The sequence below is a fragment of the Pogona vitticeps genome, chromosome 4 (genome assembly GCF_051106095.1).
Source record: "Pogona vitticeps strain Pit_001003342236 chromosome 4, PviZW2.1, whole genome shotgun sequence".
In the NCBI taxonomy this organism is placed as follows: Eukaryota; Metazoa; Chordata; class Lepidosauria; order Squamata; family Agamidae; genus Pogona; species Pogona vitticeps.
The window spans coordinates 20,776,349-20,796,048 of record NC_135786.1 but is presented as its reverse complement, the minus strand read 5'-3'; the positions used below and the strand labels follow the sequence as shown (position 1 = coordinate 20,796,048).

Here is a 19,700-nt window from a genome sequence, read left to right as displayed (position 1 = left end):
GTTCAGATGAACTGCTCAAACTACTGTACAAGCACAGCAAAACAATGTGAGTTTCAAAGACCCAGCACTCCCTTGCACAAGCACAAGGCTGCTTTCCAAAATAGGGGTTTCTGCTTGTGTACTGGCACCATGCATGCAAGGGGAAGTACCTCTATTGCAAGGAGAAAGTTACACTCTTCTGGAGTGCAATAGGATCCCAGCCACTGGGCCTTAGCTCTGAGTAAACATGCATAGGTTAGCAGCATCTACAGCATTTTGCATACATTTGTGTACTACAAATATAACATTCTCAGTTACCTAGCTACAATTTGGAAATGTTCTCCTTATGTTGCAATAGCGTTATTTCAACTTTGGCACACACTGTGGTTAATACTAATCAGGAATAAGTGAAAAAACAGACTATAAACCATGGAATTGATGGACCTAATGCCACCTATGGTTAAGACAAAGACAATGACTCATATTACACAGGTAACGGGGAAAGGGCAGTGAATGCATAAGCCTACAGCAAGCTAGCAGTCTCTTAAGAATGCCCTAGTGACCCTCACAGTTCTGAAGCCTTGTATTAATATCCCGTATTGCTGATGGAGGACTGAGGCTAGTTAGCATTGTCAGGTCTCAGGGACCAAATGAAGTCTCAGAGAATTGCTACTCTTCCCTGTGTCCCCTGGTGGAGAAAGAACTCTCATGGTAAGCAGTGCTGAAGGAAAGGAAAGGAATTTTATTGTATGTAGTGGCTTTGATAGCTGGTCACTCATCTCTTCTCCCCTCCTAATTTGTGCCAGGACTCACTACAAAGGTTTTCACACATGTGTTGAGCACATTATATTTATTTAAGTAATACAGAAAATTCACGTTTTGTGTCACAATTGTTCACATGCATATTGGAAGGCCAGTGTGGTACAGTGGACAGACTGCTGAGTTGGGACATGACCGATCTGGATTCAAATCCCCTTTTGCATATGAAACTCAATGGGAGATGGCAGTGGTGAACCACTCCTTGAACATCTCACTTCAAAAACCCTATTGGGGTTACCATAAAGAGGAAGCAACTTAACATCACATTACAACATTTACTTATGGTACTACAATTATTGAATAAGAGTCTGTCTCCTCTAACATCACAAGGTTCCTCCCCCAGTCTCAGATTTTGCCCCGAAAATTTTCAGGAAATGGGAACCTGGTCATCCAACAACTCTATCTGAGGTTGAGAAACAGTGGTAAGCCGATGGCCATCTTCTTCATAGGAAAAGTGACATTTGAACTAGTAATTTCCCAGACCTAAGAACATTACTTCTTTAAAAAAAAACTAATAACAGTACTGTTATAATTCTAAGGCTCAGAAGTTTGTTTCCTTTATAGCATTTTTTAAAAAATAACCCATTGCTTTTCCACATCATAAAATTGATTACTTCTTTAAGAAATGGAATATTAGGAGCTACTGTAGCTGGCTGGATAGCTCAGTGGTTTAGTCATCTAACTGCAGAGCCAGAGGTTGGGAACTGGATTCCCCACTGTGCCTCCAGAGAGAAGAGCCATCCTGTGTAGCCTTGGGCAAGCTGCACAGTCCCAGGATGCCTTCAGAAGAAGGGAACAATAAACCTCTTCTGAGTATTCTCTACCTAGAAAACCCTGAAAGGGGTTCCCTTAAATAAGAATGGACTTGGTGGTACATGATCATAATTTTATAAACCACTGTCCTGTGCAAAACAATAGTCTTCTCCCATCTACAATTTTGTTATGTAAATTATACCCACAGCAGAGTATGAGGCAACAGCCCAAAAAAGCATCATGACACATAGTACAGTGGTGCCTCGCTAGACGATGATAATCCATTCCACTGAAATCTCTCTTTAGCTAAATCATTGTCTAGCAAAAAGCATTTCCCCATTGGAATGCATTGAAACCTTAATGTGTTCCAATGGGGAAGAATTGTTGTCTAGCGAAGATTGGCCATAGGAAAGCCACTTTGTGAACCGCCGATCAGGTGTTTAATTTGCTGTCTTGCGAAGTTTAGGTCCTGAAAACACCTGTTTTGCAGCACGGAGGGAGCTGTCAAAATTGTTGTCTAGCGAAAATCAGTTTGCGAAGCAGGGACCAAACATTGTCCAGCGAAATTCTCCCATAGGAATCACTGTTTTGCGAATCGCTATAGTGTTCGCAAAAAGTCAATGTCTAGTGAAAAAACTGTCATGTGGAGTAACTGTCTAGCAAGACACCACTGTACTTGAATTGTATGATATTCCTTCCTCCACCATTTAATGAGGCCATATTCCAGTAACTATAAAAGTAACTAGAATTGAAATGTCTGCTACAAAAAGGAATAAAGTTATTTCCCACTAACCTAGAGTTGTAATGCAGTTAGAGCTTCATGATCATCACAAAAGAAATTACATGTGACTAGTTAATAATAGTGTATGATTTCTAACCTCTGGTTCCTCTCAAAGGTTACAATAAACTGGGGATTTCCTATTCATCACTCTTTAGATAACTGAATATAGCACTAGATTGTGAAAATGAGACCACTGGAAGGATATTTATAAAGGTGTGTTCTTTTTAACGAAATACTGAGTTTCTAGTGTGAATATTGTTGCAGGAGTCTGTTATACAACTAGCTGAAGATTATTAATCTAGTGTTTTTAACCTGCAATAATAAATATGGGAACTGCAACCTGTAAACACACAAAACTATAAGCAGAAACCCTTTAGTATCACAGGACTTCCTGGCTCCCTGCCTCTTCTTGTTCCATCTGTTTAGGCTGGAAGGAGCATGTGTGAGACTGCAAAGTGTGTGACAACCCAAGCAATAAATCAAAGAGGTTATGTGAGTACAAAGAGAAATATGTTGGGGGAGGAGGGGAAGCTATACATGGAAAGCATCCATCTTAATGTACTTGAATAATCCAAAAATAGTATAGCAAGCTGTTTAAACTTTCCAAAAATATTTAACTTTTCTGTTGACACCAAGCCCAAGACATTTTTAGCAGTAAATGATGGGGACACAGTTCACACAGAGCCAATTTAGAATGAAAACATTCCCTCACTGGTGAGGAACATCTGCGTGATTTGATAAAACAAACGTCACAAACAATTATTATTAAATGGTGTAATTCAAATGGCAGTGTCACAGAGTACCATTTTATGGCATGCAACATTATCAGTTAACAGGAGTGTGAAAAAAATATAAAGACATTCAGCTCAGTTGTTAGACTGAAGATCTAAAGGTCTCTGGTTCAGTTCTGGGTTTCAGCAGACAGTTTGTTTAGGATTGGAAAAAAATATAAACAGGTTCTAATAAAGTCTTGCATTGTCATCAAAGTCTTCTCAATCTTTGGTGTGCTTGATATTTTTGCTCTCAGAAACCCTAGCTAGCATGGCCAATGGTTGGAGATTTTGGAAGTTTCAATCCAAAGCACCAGGAGGGCTGCAGTTCGTGAAATCATTAAAGTAGATAACCCATCAGAAGAAGAAGCAACTATCAGCAGGAGCTTTTTACACCATTTGTAGTTTGCAAACTAGCCTGTTTTGTTTTATGTTTGAATGTCAGGAGGTGAGCACAGATTCAGTTTTCAAATAACTATTGTTCACACAATCAAAGGTGTGTCTGAATCACTTCTCTGAAACACTAAGAGTTTCAGCTTCTACAGATGGAGTACCTGTAATAAGTAGTTGGGGAGGCTGGACCAGGCCAGCAATAGAAATTAGCACAGCTGGGCAAGTAACAAAGTCCATAACCTGGCAGGAAGCCAGCTCACTGCTGATATAGAGCGGTCATTGTCCTACTCTGCAAAGCAAAATCCTTTATTTAAAGGGTTGTCAGAGGACAGTTCTCCATTCAAAAGCCTCCTATATTTGAAGGTCTGCCCAGTCCCAGTATACTTTAAAGGCAATTGTAAAAAAAAAAATTGTGTGCTGCTTATATGCTTAAAATACTCTCTTGGCAGTTTACAAGTTAATTGTGCAGTCTACGCCACCACCCCATCACCCTACAAGCTAGGTATTTATTTTATTAACCTCAGAGGATGAGTCAACCAGGAGCTGGCTACCTGGGATTGAACCCTGGGGTTGTGAGCACAGTTTTGTCTGCAATACAGCAGTTTAACCACTGCACCATGAGGCTCCTTGTGGAAAGGAGGGTCCTTGAAGATGATGATCAACAGCACCTAGAGACCAGGCTGAGCAGGTGCAAGAAAGCCAAAGTTCTCTGCACTATACTCCACTATAGATTTATTTCTTTTGAAACAATTTTCAAGCCAAATAGTTTAACATACATAACTAGGAGCCATGACAAACAGAATCTGGATGTAAAACATCAAGCAATGATACTCCATAGAACATAAATCATATCACTGTCTCAGCTGACTGCAATGGTACACAGAGATGCCGCACAAATATGTTTCATAGCTTTATCGAAAAGGTCTGTCCAGTATATAATATGAAGACTGCAATGTGACAGTAACCAATAAATCTTCAAGAATTTTATTTTTCTGCAGTGATGATAGCCAGATGATAAGATCTGCCCTACGAATCTCTGCCTAGGGATTTGATATAGATGAAAGTGTGCCAAATGACATGCCCCCCTACCCAGATGATAGATACAGAACTGCATGTTTATTGTAACCTACATGTAAATGCCAGCTAAGACTGTTGCAGCATGGTCTACAAAACACAGTCCTGGTCAATTCAACATTCAGCGAAATGTAAGTATAAGTTTGGATTTTTCAAGAAGCGTTGGCTCTTCTATGATTGTATTTAAACAAATAATACCACAGAAGGGTGGAACATGACAATTTAAAGGTAAAGGTTCCCCTTGACATTTAGTCCAGTTGTGTCCACCTCTAGCATTTGTGCGTAGACAGTTTCCGTGGTCATGTGGCCAGTGTGACTAGACACAGAACACCATTACCTTCCCACCATGGTGGTACCTATTTATCTACTTGCATTTGCATGCTTTCAAACTGCTAGGTTGGTAGGAGCTGGGACAAGCGACGGGAGCTCACTCTGTCGTGTGGATTTGATCTTACGACTGCTGGTCTTCTGACCTTGCAGCACAGAGGCTTCTACGGTTTAACCTGCAGTGCCACCACATCCCATACATGAAGATTTAATGAGCTCCAAATCTTGGCAATTGTCAGGCCATATAACCAGTCTCTCAACAGGATTTTTCCTAAAGGGATAGCAAAAATTCCAGGTGAAATTTGTTCTGCTTGGTTCCCTCCCAACAAAGAAAAGGAAGAAGCCAAGAACAAACCCTGGATCCTTTCTTTGGTTTGTTCAGAAGGAACTAATCAGGGAAGAGAAATTGCCTGCTCCCAGAGGTTATGATAAACAATTACAGAGCAAGTTAGGAAATGGCTGAACATCAAGCTGGTGACAAGTCAGGATTCCTATGAATCCCTAGCTTGCTGTGTGTATGAACACAACCATTGGTGGCAGCAAAATTGTCATCATTGTGGACACTATGCTATTGACTAAAGATGGAGAAAAGCAATCATATAACTGCATTCTCTCTTTGTACTGGTACAGGGTGTGACCATGCATGCATTCCAGTTACAAGACCAGTCACACAGGTGGTCACACAATGGAAAGACTGACAGGGAAGAGGGAAAGTTTACATGAATGTCCATCTGTTCATCATTTAGTTAACAGGATAGTGGCCTGTAGCTACTAAAAGCTACAGATCTGTATCTTTCAATAGCAAAAATGCCAAATGCCCTCTTTGTGGATAATTCTCAAGTCACTCCATTTCTCAGAAGACCAGCAGTTGTAAGATCATATCCACGTGACAGAGTGAGCTCCCATCGCTTGTCCCAGCTCCTACCAACCTAGCAGTTTGAAAGCATGCAAATGCAAGTAGATAAATAGGTACCACCACGGTGGGAAAGTAATGGCGTTCTGTGTCTAGTCACACTGGCCATGTGACCATGGAAACTGTCTACAAACACTGGCTCTACAGCTTGGAGACGGGGATGAGCACCACACCCTAGAGTTGGACACGACTGGACTAAATGTCAACGGCTTTTATGGCTGGGATCCAATGGCTGTTGTAGGTTTTTCAGGCTGTTTGGCTGTGTTCTGGAGGTTTTTTTTTTTTTTCCTAACATTTTGCCAGTCTTTGTGGCCGGCTTCTTCAGAAGACAGGAGCTAGAATTCTTTCTGTGTTCTAACAGACGTGGTCAAACAGTCCAAAAAACCCAGAACAACCATCACTCAATTTCCCTTCTAATTTTCAATAGGAGTAGAAAAATAAGAATTATAATGTGTTCTGCTCAGTCCCACCAACTAATTAAACGCTAAGTTGTTTTTTAAAAGGCTTTGAGGAGGAAACATTCCTTCATTGTTTTAAGGATCAGTTTAGAGAGGACGAGCTGTTTAACCATTACTAAGCTCTGAAAAAAACAGTCCCAATTATTGCCACTCTACTGCTAATGTTTTACACTTAAATCAGGCCTCCTACAAAGGAGTCAGTTCAAATCAGAAATAGGGGACCTAACAGAAGAAGCAAGAATGGGTAGAGAAAGGGAGTAAATTCTAAAAATAATCCATGTATTTTCGTATATTTAGGGAAATTTTAATAGCAATATCTTTCCTAGCTTGCTAAACTGAATATGTTTGACAGGACTGTTTTGCAGTGGGTATGACTATAGTGTCAGAACCAAACAAGCATTACCAGATCAGAAGCATCCCATACCCCTCAGTGGAAGTTGATGGGAAGGAGTTCCAGCTGGTGATTAGGCTCTTTTGTAGGCAAGCATTTTGGACTTGACAGGCAACCTCAGACCTCTAAGGCAATGGTCCCCAACCTTGGGCCTCCAGATGTTCTTGGACTTCAACTCCCAGAAATCCTGGCCAGCAGAGGTGGTGGTGAAGGCTTCTGGGATTTGCAGTCCAAGAACATCTGGAGGCCCAAGGTTGGGGACCACTGCTCTAATGTATGCACTCAGGGCCACAAAATGATTCAGCCCGTTTATCAAAGCTAAGCAGGTCTGGATCTGGTGGGTGCTTGGATGAGAGACCACCTTGTAAACTTGGTTGTTCTGTCTGGAGCTGCATGAATGAAGACAGATGGGATATAGATGCACTAAATAAATACTAATAAATACATTTAATGATGAGCAATTCATTCTGAAGCATGTTTATGTGAAAGTAAATCCCACATTATTCACTGGAGCTTACTTCCTAGTAAGGATTAATGTATTCATTCTCCTGACACACCGGAATTCCCCAAAAACTACTTAATAATTGCCAAAAATAATAAATAAGTTAATATTTGTTAGCATCAGAACCTGTCACAGTCCAGAGTGTTTAAACACATTTTCTTGTGTCTAGCCATCATTATCTGACATTGCCATTAAGTTTATAGTGAGTGAGTTGGAATGAATTGGCTCTTAAGAAATGCACAACTCTTTAGCAATAAAAAGAAGTGAAAAAAAATCAAAAACCTCCACAGCATTTCATAAAACTGTCTCGGAGGCACATAAATCATCTCTAATATAGTATATTTCAATTTCCAGTTCTGTGTGAGAATCTTAAAATGTTAACAGATGTAGGCAAAGTTTTCCTCCTACCCTTTCTTACTCATACACACATATAAACACACAGAGATAACTCAAATATGAATGCAACCTTTCTATTCAACTTTATTTGAGAGGGGGTGGAATTGGAAAAACGTTTTTCTATTTAAATTGTTTCTCTAGTAACACATCTGGTTGTATAATTCTGAGTCAGGATGCTAACCACCTTAGAAGACAAGAAATCACGTTTTTGTCAGCAAAAACAATGTAGCACATGTTTTTTCTGACTAGAGAGAAACTCTCCTCCACCTCACCACACCTCACCCTGCGATCCTCATACCCACTGCTATGACTCAACACAAATTCTATTCAATATCTCTTTTAATTCTTTTGTTTAAACAGGATTTTAAAAAGCAGTTGCACTTTTTAAACTTCAGTTTTACAATTTATGACATATATATTGCACTGGTTGGTTTGCCCCCGTTACGACTAATATAACAGAAGAAGTACTAGAATTGTGAAATAACCAAGAAAGACTGGATCTTTGCCTTATCAAATGTTCTGTACTCAAAAAGATGGGGAGGGTGATCCAAAGCAACAATCAATCACATTTCATTTTCTGAAAAGACTGCATAAATATTTATATTGCAAACACAATACAAGATAGGTTTGTTTTATTACTAAATGTACAAAGTACTGACACAATGGTTTGTTGGCTGCCAATATATTCTCTTTGTCCCTCCTCCCCCAAGAAGGAGCCAAGAAAAGACTGCCCTCTTGGGGACTTTAGGCACAGATAGTATGGAGTTAACATATTTTTATTTCTTATTGGTTGAGACATTTTGTTGCCTGAGAGTAGCCCATGGCTTTACCTGACCCATCCACCCTGCTACCGTTCCATCAAGGTACATGAAAACCAAGGCTACCCAAGTTTTTTAAATACTTGCAGCTTGTTCCTACAAGCATTTCTCCCACCTCCTGATAATAAAAATATTTATTTATTTATTTACAGTATTTTTTTAGCCGCACCATTACCATTCGCTTCTGGGCGGCGTACAACAACATTAAAATTTTAAAACATTAAAAACATTAAAAAGACAATATAAAATATCCTATATTATAACCATTCTTAAAACATTAATATTAATGTCCTGCTGCTCATATGGCCAGCTAGAGAATGCTGTTTAATTAAAATGCTGGCTAAACAGAAAGGGCTTTGCCTGGCGCCGAAAAGCCAAAAGCCAGGCAGATCTCTATAGGGAGGGCATTCCAAGTTGGGGGGCAACAGCCAAGAAGGCCCTATTTCGACAGGCCATCCCCCTCACCTCTTTTAGGGATGGGACCTTCAGAAGGGCCTCCTGGCCTGATCTTAGAGGACAGGCAGGCTCATATAGAAGAAGGAGTTAAATTAAGTTAAATTAATGTTTTCCTGCCATTTTAAAATATCACCAGTTGGCTTTCTGAGGGAACCTCCTCACTCTGCCTATTGGAAAGGCTGGCCTTGGAAGCCCTTGGGATTCTGCTTGGAAGACAAAGTAAGATTGTTACCTTTTCCTCAAGTTGGCAAGAGTTGCCAAGGCAAGAGCGCAACCCCCTTTTTCTAACCTGATATTAATTATGCATCTTCTTGCATCAGAATCACACTTATTTTGCAGAGATGCTGCCTTTTTGACAGTTCTCAGACTGTTTTTCCATGGCATGAAAGTCTTCCTGGTTCATTCCTTGGTAGTATCTGTGGGAGTGTTAGGTAGAGTTGTGTGTGAGGAATTGGGTGTGGCTTAAATAATTTTTTTTAAAAATAAACTTCCTCTTATTACTCAGCAGATAAAAGTGGTTCTGTCAGGAACCTGTGGAGCAAATTAGCTTCAATCTCTGTCAGTAGATCACTGCCTATTTGTTTGTTTACCTCAACTGGCACTTACTTGTTTCAGTACATTCACTCAGAGATGGGGGCAAATTAGAAACAAATAAAAATTTAAAAATTTACTTACAGATTCTTCTTATATAAAAACAAACATCCCATTTTGAGGAAATATCAACTTGTTACATTACTGAGCTTCACTGGTTAATTAGCCTTATGTCTTATTAACTGACTGGTTAATTAACTCACACACTGACAAAACACTAAACTGAACCCCGAATGACTGTAAAAAAAGGTGGGAAAAAGAATTCTGAGGTAAAGAGGGAACAGTTGGCTGCAGCTGAGTTGACTGACTGACATTCACTGCAGCTCCCTTCCAGCCAAAACCTCTTGATGGCATAATATGAGAGTGCATATTTTTTTTTAATCCAACAGTCTCCTGCTTAAGAAGCAGCATTATTGTAATAATTCTGTGCTGTCACGTCTATTCCAATTTATGGCAATCCTCCCAGGGCCTTCCAGGATACAGGGAAATCTCCACTAGAACTACTGTAGTGTCTCATAACTGATTTAGAGTAAGTGGCACCTGCCCAAATGATCTTCACAGGAGAATAAATGGGGACTTAAGTTCCTGTACACTATCTATTGTTTCTAACCATTTATGCAGGGGATGGATAAAGTGGATAGAGGGAAGCTCTTTTCCCTCTCACACAATACCAGAACCAGGGGACATCCACTCCAATTGAGTGTTGGGAAAGTGAGAACAGACAAAAGAAAAGATTTCTTTATCCAGCATGTTGTTAGTCTGTGGAACTCCTTGCCACAGGATGTGGTGATGGCATCTGACCTAGATGCCTTTAAAAGGGGATTAGACAGATTCCTGGAGGAAAAGTCCATCACAGGTTACAAGCCATGATGGGGATGTATAATCTCCAGACTTAAAAGGGAGGTGCCTCAAAATGCCAGCTGAAGGGGAGGGGTATCAGGAGACAGGTATCTAGTTGTCTCGTGCGCTCCCAGAGGCATCTGGTGGGGCCACTGTGAGATACAGGGAGCTGGACTAGATGGGCCCTTGACCTGATCCAGCAGGACTCTTATGTTATTATGTAACCACTAAATCCAAGGCTTAATGGCTGATAGAGCTGATTTTTTTCTTTTTTTTTTCCACTGTTGCTCATAGTAATAATGACTGTAGGCTTCTGTATTGAAAGCCACACTGAAACAGAAGACCTGCTTGCAAAAAATTAATTGGGAACAAAAATGGATTTGGAAAAATAGCAACACTGGAGAAATGGATTTCCCTGTTCTTCTGCTTCTAAAAGATTCCCAGCTTGATCCAAGCACATTAGAGAAGACAGGAGCATAAAGTTGCACTCTTGCCATGTTTTCCATTTGTCTTCAAATGGGTGTGGCAAGAGAAACACCCATTAGATCAAGAAGAGGCAAACTTCAGAGAACTAGGGCAGCACATGCCCATCCTCAGATCTTGGAGGGTTAAGCCTATTTCCATGAATCTCATAGCTCAAAGTATTTCTTCATAAAAAATATGGGAGCTTAGTGGAAAAGCTCCCTTGCCCTCTCTAGTAACCACACTTTTTTTAAAAAATGGGGGCAGGGTACTGTGGTCTTTGAAAATATGCCAAAGCTTTCCCCATGCTCTCTAAATGGACTTTTTAAATCTTTTTTTTCCAAAAAAGATTGCAGGGAATATAGGAATGCTGGTTGGACAGGGAGGTTAGGAGCACTCCTTGGGTAAATTATGCTTAGTATGCCATTTCCAAAAACAGGCAGAATAAAAACAAGATTCCTGCACATGCTAGCCTGAAAGATGTTTATTACAAGGGACACTTGGCTGTCACCATCAGCTACTTTTCATTCCAAAGTTTTGCAGAGACCAAGTTACAGCTTGATTAATTATACCCTACCAGCTCACTTCCTCTTGGCTTTTGGCTAAAATCACATTTGTAGTACATTAAACAGATATTGCATACATACCAACTCTCCAGCAATAACCTCTGATTCATTGCCTTGAAAAGGTCATTTTTCTATTTCTGATCCTTTTGCCCAATACCAGCCTTTGAAGAACTGGCAAAGGTGTGACTCCCAAAAGAAGCAAATGATGATTGCTCACTGAATGGGGATGTTGAAAACCAGGTCTCTTTATGTATAAAACCCACATTTCATATTCTAGTCCCATCATTTTCATCCACCAGGTTTCCATCTCCTAAACCTTAGTATAACCTAGCAAGGCTACATTTTCCCATTTTCAAAAATTTCCAGGAAACAGCTCTGTTATTCTCTTGGAACAGAGCCAACAAAAAGTCCTGTGGCACCTTAAGGACCAACAAGTTTTATTTAACATAAGCTTTTGTGGATTATAGCCCAAATCTGATGAAGTGAGTTGCAGTCCATGAAAGCTTGTGCCAAATGAAATATGGAATGTCTTTATGGCACATGTGTGTGCAATGGCAGCTCTTCATATGTTTTTGTCCTATAACTTTCTTTAGTCCAAAGTAGCATAAGCAATGGTAAGAACTCTGAGAATTCTACGTATTAGGAGGGCCAAAATCACCTATCTCTGCTTTAAGATTTAATAGCCAGAATTCTATTGGTGATATAGACATGCTATATGACATCACACAAGTTATGGAGCAAATTACTGCTAATTAAGGAGTGTGAACATCACAGAACTGGACATATGATCAGGAATACCCCAGCACCTTATCAGCAGAAGGTAAATATAAACTTAATTTTAAAATATGATTGCTTAGGCATGGGAAATGTGAAGGAAATAATTTCTGGGTGGGGGGGGAGTGAATTTATCTACCTTGTCATTCCAGAGTGGACGTTCTGTCTAGTTCTACCCTATGACTACCCAGTACTGGATAAATATTTTGCTCTACGAAGATTTATCTTTGGCAGCCATTCACCTGGATGGGAGAAAGTACAGCAATACAGTTGGCACAGACTATCTGCTTTTGATGACCTTACCCATTTAGACTCACACCAATTCTTTATCAATGCTTGGCCATACAAAATGTTTCTTGGTTTCTCTGTTATGGTGTAGGACACTGACAGAGAATGTTGCAAACCAGCTTTTATAATGAATGGTCATCCTTTCTTTATGATGAGATAAAGGAACATGTCAGCTAAGAGAGAACATTATCTATTTAAACCAAGAATGGCCAGTTTGAGACCTTGGAAGCATTGTTTCTTCAGATTATAATTTCCTGAATGAGTGGTCAATGGTCATACTAGCCAATTTCTGTATTCTTGAACAATACTCGTATTTCAGTGATCTAGTTGTGTTTCACCACGCAACACAAGAGCTTCACAACAGTCAGGCTCTATCTATAATAAAGTCTGTGGCATTTACTGGCAAATGCATGTTTATGGGCTTTGTAAGTATAACCCCTATGAAATACTGGTTCAGCCCAAAGGGGTGGAACTAAGAAAAAGAAGGGTTGTGAATAAATGTTTTGAATCTTAGAAAAAGTAGGAGAGCTGAAGAGGCCGAAGCTGCTTTTACTATTTGGACTACTAAGGTCCTTCCCAACTTGGTCTAGGTATAATTTTTATGTATTTGGGTTGGAGGAATGAAATTACATATTGAATTAATGAATTACATTAAATTGTACTGATATTTTATTTTAGGGTTTTGAAGATTCTCCTGTATTATTTACCCAACCCAGATGAGGAAGATATATTGGATTTTTGTCTAAAATCGAAGGTACACTTGAACTTTGCAAATTCTACAAGTAGATTCTGCATTGGTGCTATTACCAAAGACTTGGATGCACAAATTTTGTTGCTATAATTGCTCATGTTGTCTGTTTTATGAATGCTAATAAGAAATCTTATTTTGTGAAATTGTGTTTGCGAGATTCATGAATAATAAACAAATACACCCCCATAGAACTTTAAAGTGTTACATAAGCCTAGGCATGATCAGATCTGAGTAGAGACTCAGAAATTAATATATTATGCAAAAGCTCTACACTTCTCAGTGTTTTGAAACAACATTGTTTTCTTTAAGAATAAAACTGTGGACATTTTAACTACTTCTTGATTATATTTCGTCACAGAAAAAAACACAATTGACTCATAGATTAGATGCAGCTTACACTCTAGAGTTGGTCTCAATTTCCATCAGAGGTACATCACCAGTTCTTTCTGAGAAACCTCCTGGAGAGAACATTGCATAATCTCCAAAGGCAGTTTATTCCAGTTAAGAAGCTCTTCGTACACATCAAGAATCTTTCTGGATGTTTTGTTTTTTGAGGTACTGTTTCACAACCTAATAGATTTGTACTTGACTACAGGCTATGTTGTGGAAGATCAGTTTCTTTATTCACTTAAAGTGATCAGCGTTCTCATACTAATTCATATCAGAATTGGCTAAACCAACTCTGTTATTCCCCTATTCTTAATCCCTACAAAAACAAAACCACTCATTCTGCTCTAGGCAAACTTTGCTATCAATGCAGTTGGGTAGATAGAATATTGTTTTTAGTGTAAAAATGTTGTTGTTGTTTAGTCCTTAAGTTGTGTCCGACTCTTCGTGACCCCATGGACCAGAGCACGCCAGGCCCTCCTGTCTTCCACTGCCTCCTGGAGTTGGGTCAAATTCATGTTGGTACCTTCGGTGACACTGTCCAAACATCTCATCCTCTGTCGTCCCCTTCTCCTCTTGCCTTCACACTTTCCCAACATCAGGGTCTTTTACAGGGAGTCTTCTCTTCTGATGAGACAGTATTGGAGCCTCAGATTCAGGATCTGTCCTTCCAGTGAGCACTCAGGGTTGATTTCCCAGTGTAAGAATAACTGGCTTTAAACCAAAGCTTGAAAAAATTGTTTATTTTTATTACAGCTCTCAGAATTCTCATGCTATCATGGAGATTGTGGTAGAGAGATTCTGAAAGATTTTCTTTCAAAACTGAAGTTTTCCAAACTCTGGTTCAAACCACCATGAAGCTCACAGGGCTGTCAAAGCCCACACATTCTGTCACATAGTACTGTAGCCCTGCATGATCTACTCTGTGATACATACTATTGATTTAGAAGGAAGGCAAAAATGTGGCAGGAACATTAAAAAAAAACCTTCACAACAGTTTTTGTATATCTCCCCACCCTTTTGGGATTGCCTAGGCCTACAAGAAAAAAAAATTAAAATCAAAATCCCCAGCCAAAAAAGAAAAGAAAAGAAAAAGTGAATTGTCCATCTTGGAAACTCGCACGTGCTACATTTCATCTTTTAAATATATCACTGATTCAGCATGTATTTGAAAGCAAACAGTTTTTAACTGGAAATGGCATGCCAGTTGTTTCCATTTCACTTTGTTTGTTTGTTTTCACTTTGGGGATCTTTGAAGGTATACAAGAACTCTAGGGGATTCCACCCCTGGTTTATAGGTCAGGTCGAAAGGTAAGACTGAGGTCATTTAGCTCAACCCTTGCTCAATGAAAATCCTTCAGTGCAGCATGGGGGAACCTTAGCATTCCTGACTGACAACCATTTAGCCTCCGATTTTTGAGTTTTTCAAATGAGCATTCAACCTGAGCATCACAGAAGAAAGCCCACCACAAAACACCTCCTAGTATGAAGAAATTTCTCCTAATAAACAGCCAAAAATCTGCTTCCTCACAAACTACCAGAATCAAGTGGAACATGGAACAAGTCATAGAACTTTGGAGTTGGAAGGTACTTAAAGATTGTTTAGTACATTCACCACTAATACACTCCCAACTGATGGGAATCCAAACTCTGTTTGATATCCTCTGGCTAAATCAGTGAGATGGAGCATCTGGCTATCCAGCCAGTGACTAGGAGTTTGATTTCCCATTTGCAGGAAAAGAGCCAGCTTGTATGTCTTGGAGAAACTATACAATTGCCCCTAGAACAGCTGTTCCCAACCTTGGGTAAGACAGGTGTTCTTGGACTACAATGGCCAGAAATTCTGGCCAACAGAGCTGGTGAAGGCTTCTGGAAATTGCTGTCCAATAACACCTGGGTGTTATTCCCAAGGCTGGGAACCACTGCCCTAGAAGAAGGAATGGTAAAGCACTTCTGAGTATCTAGAAATCCTGGGAAAGGTCATAGGTCAGAAGTATCCGGATGGCAAATTAATTAATTGTTAATAAAGGAGAGTTCATCACCTTCAGAAGCAGTCCATTCAGCAAGTGGAGGACTCTTCTTTCCAGTCCGCTTGTTAGATATTTGAAGAGTGCTGTCATATCCTTCCATAATCTTCCCTGTTCTACTATAAATACATTCAGCTCTCTCAGCCACCCTTTGTAAGTCTTGGCTTCCAAAGGCCTCCATACCATACAAGGTTCTTATAAAATGGGATAATCTCAATCTCACCAACTTTAAAGGGGTTGTATGTAAAAATGATTTTTAAAAAGGAAGTTGGAATCCACGTATCAAGATCGGAGGAAAAATACACTGTAGAGGCATGGAAGGCTGAAACTACACTCTCCAGAAAAATGGGATAAAATCCTGCTGTTGTAACACCAAGCCCTACAGTGGTTCAAAATGGCACCCAATTTGTTCTTTTCTGCTCCAGTGTATTTATTCTATGCCACAGTTTCAAGTGGTATAGGACCACTGATTGTCTGCTCATCCCTTTCCTACTCTTTTCATCACATCCCTTGCTCTTCCCTCATCTGCCCTATAAGTCTGTCCCTGCCATTGCATCTTTGATTTTTTTTCTCCTTTATGCCTTCATTCACATATGCAGACATGCATATCTTTTTTTTAACCTGTGATCAACATTGCACATCCAAAGATGCAGATAAATACATTCTAAAAAAAATGGAAGCAGGGAATGGGTCATGATGTTCCCATCATATGACATTGTGCCCAGCCCTTGACATGCTCACAGTGACAACATACAGCACCTACCTACACCAGATTAAAACAAAGGGGAAAAAAGTGCTGCAACCTGAGTGTCTGTTATAACTACAGTAACCAGCAGCCAATATACTGTACTTTCGCAGGCTGGTTCCAGAGGTGAAGCTGCAACCTAAGTCTTCAACATTCTCATCCAGTGATATTGTGTGACACATTTAAGTTCTGTGAGGCTATTTCTTTACTTAGAAGATTAAACAATGAACCTTGCAAATACAGTTTCACAAACTGAGTCTCTCTCTTCTTATTCACAGTTACGTAATTGTAACAACAAAAATGCTGCAATTTGTGCACCCAAATTCTAGGCAACAGCACCAATACAAAAGTTGCTTTTAGAACTGTAAAATTCAAGTGTGCTTTTGAATATCACATCCAAGATATCTTCCTTACTTGGTGTGAATACGGGTTGGTTCTGCCAGGGGCAGTTCCATTGACGGCACGGGAAAAAGGGCAGGAGGCTGTTCATCTTTTCTAACAGAATCTGTTTTATTGGTAAACAAACTTAACTTGGCTGGCTCAAAAGGATCCATTAAGCTTAACTCTGGTAACAACTTGTAACTCCGAACTCAAGTAGTCATTTCTCTGTCTTTCCGTCTCACTGGGGGGCTGGCCCAAATCGCTCCCCGGTCGGTCATAGGGCGGATCAGTGTGGTCTGTACCGTGCAAACCGTCCCACAACATGGGTGTCTCACCCAGTCCCCCTTCCGCTGACTCTGGAGTAAAGAGGAACTGGAACGGATCACCCGCCTCCCCCCACACTGATTGTGTGGGTAAACCACCACAGTCCATTCCAGGGAGTCTACCTCTTGTCCGCGCGCAAAGGAATCTGGAGGTCCTGGCAATAATCCTCCATCCACTTGTAAGTTCGGGAATTCTTTAAGCAGTTTTAAGAAACTCTCTTGGCCCATGCTCCCTTCTGTCTGCGCTGACTTATCTCTTTTGTCAGCCGGTTCACTTTTTACCACTCTCAAACTTTCCGCCTTTTCACCCTCATTTATATCTTTTCCCATACAATCCAATCTAGCTCCTCCCCTCTCTCGTCAGCCAAACACACTTCCCTAGGCTATTGTACCTCCCTGTCATCCTGCTCCACCTCTACTAATATCCCTTCTACACACTCCGTTCCTCCTTCTGCTCCTTTGACTGCAGAGGATGGCTCACTCTCTTTCTCTCCTTCACAGTTGGGTTTGGTATCCAAAACATAGAAGAATCAGTATTACATGCAGAGTCTTCAAAACCCTAGACCAAGTTGTCAAGGGTCTTAGCAAACCCGCTCTTTCTGATTCAAATCCCTTACTCACAGCTCTGCTCTTTCTTACTCCTACTTCTTGGGCCTGAACAAATATTTCATAGGGGTTACAAATGGAGAATCTGCGCTTTCCTTTCCTTATAATACTGGGCCTTCTGCCTGATAAATTCAGGTTTTTATATAGGGCAGGCTTATCAAAAGTGCTATTTAAAAATAGATGTTTTAAAAAAGCATTGTTGTTTCGTCGTTTCGTCGTTTCGTCGTGTCCGACTCTTCGTGACCCCATGGACCAGAGCACGCCAGGCCCTCCTATCTTCCACTGCCTCCCGGAGTTCTGTCAATTTCATGTTGGTTGCTTCGCAGACACTGTCCAGCCATCTCATCCTCTGTTGTCCCCTTCTCCATACCATCTAATAAAATGTAGCTGGGCTAAGACCCAAAACCTCAAGCAACATTTAAAAGCAAATGAAACATTACCAAGCATTGAATATTTAAAAAAGAAAAGTAACTAACCCATATATAACTATACCTCCACAATGTAAAATATCAGACCGGGAAAAACAGCATGTCACAGTTGGGCAGAAATAGATCAGGATTTATTGGTTGGTTGATCAATGATGCAATAGATCAGTACATAATAGTTTGTCACAAAAGCCTTCTTTTCTCTAAATTAAGCTATTTCAATCCTTGAATAGTGTTGTGCTGGAGCCAGGACTCCCAGTGCTCAAACAAGGGAAGTTTTTGATTAGCATAGATGGTAACAACATCTGCCACTTCCACCACAGCTTCTCTGTTCCCTCTGAATTTAGAGCAGAAACAGACATTATAGATGGGCCATAACTACTGCTGAAAGAACATTAGTGTTGGAGTGATACGAGTGAAACAGTAATTCATGTTTGAGAAGTGAGTCTCCAAAGGAAACATGTGCAAAAGTCCTGAAGATAATTTTTTTAAAAAAATGTTAATTTGAAAATTCTGGGAAAGGAGATACTGTAAATTCCTGACATCCACACAGGATTAAGCCTAAGGATTTTCTTCTGCTGGTCATGTCTTCTTGTTTGAGCTCCTAACTGCAATTCTTATAGTACTTGGGGTAGGGGATGAATTTTACCAGCACACTATATTATTACTATGTGTATCAAAGTGTGTATAAAAGAGTACCAAGGCTGAAATCCTCTTTCACATCTTGTAACTTGTGTGAAATCATCTGTGGTTGTGCCATGGGCTTTTTGAAGGCTTTAAAAGTTTTGCCTCTCTCCAGATTCCAGGAACCCTGAGGCTCCCCTTCAACCTGGGGAAGACTTTGAGAGCCTCAGAATGGGTGAGGGAACTCTTGAGTACCTGAAAAATCACTGCCAGCAGAACTCATAATTTCTTGGTTCCTTTTATACATATGAGAGAAAGGCACTGCAAAAGGGTGGAGGAGGAAGATCACATGGTCCATGTGCTGGAAAATGCTTAGTGAAAAACGTTCAGATCTGTTTAAGTAACTAAAACTAACTACTTGCTCCTGTTGGTGGCACAAGAACAGGTAGCACGTGCGCATGTGCGCGCACACACACACACACACACACACAGAGAGAGAGAGAGAGAGAGAGAGATCGGGCATGAGACAAAAACCAAACCACAAACTGGTTTGATTTTCCAGTTGGTTAATGGTTCCTGTCTAATCACAAATTACCATTTTCCAGCTTCTCAGCCGTCTTTGCACAACAGCCTTAATTCAGACATTTTAGTTTCTAGTGAAAGTTCGGACTTAATTTGATCTCAAACTTATTTATCTGGTTTTCTGGCAGTCCATAGTATCTGTAAAGAGCTCCTCCTACATCATATTTCAAACTCCCTCCCCAATCCCCCAAATCAGCTTTCTTCATTGCCTGGCTTTCCTATCAGTACAGAGTAATTGGGAATATCCTAAAACCTAAGTTCCTCCAGATATGTGGAGTCACAACCTCCAGCATCTCCACCCTTCTAGAGAGTACCAGGTTCGGAATGTAAACACAGATGTTGGATTACAATGAAGGACTGCGTCTTCCAAGCAAAAACTAAACAAGATGTTCATGAGATTTTTTTTCATTGCATGGTACTGTGTACACTACACATGTTGAGCTAACACGGAGGTGCAGAACGTGGGATTCTGGGACTTGCAGTCCAAGGAGAGATTTT

The 19,700-nt window shown here is 40.2% G+C and overlaps 1 protein-coding gene across 3 annotated transcripts in view; it reads right to left on the bottom strand.

Annotated features, from left to right (window-relative positions):
- Positions 1-19,700, bottom strand: part of RIPOR3 (RIPOR family member 3) — a 145,979-nt gene that overhangs the window by 96,574 nt on the left and 29,705 nt on the right. The gene's annotated exons all lie outside the window — the stretch shown is intronic.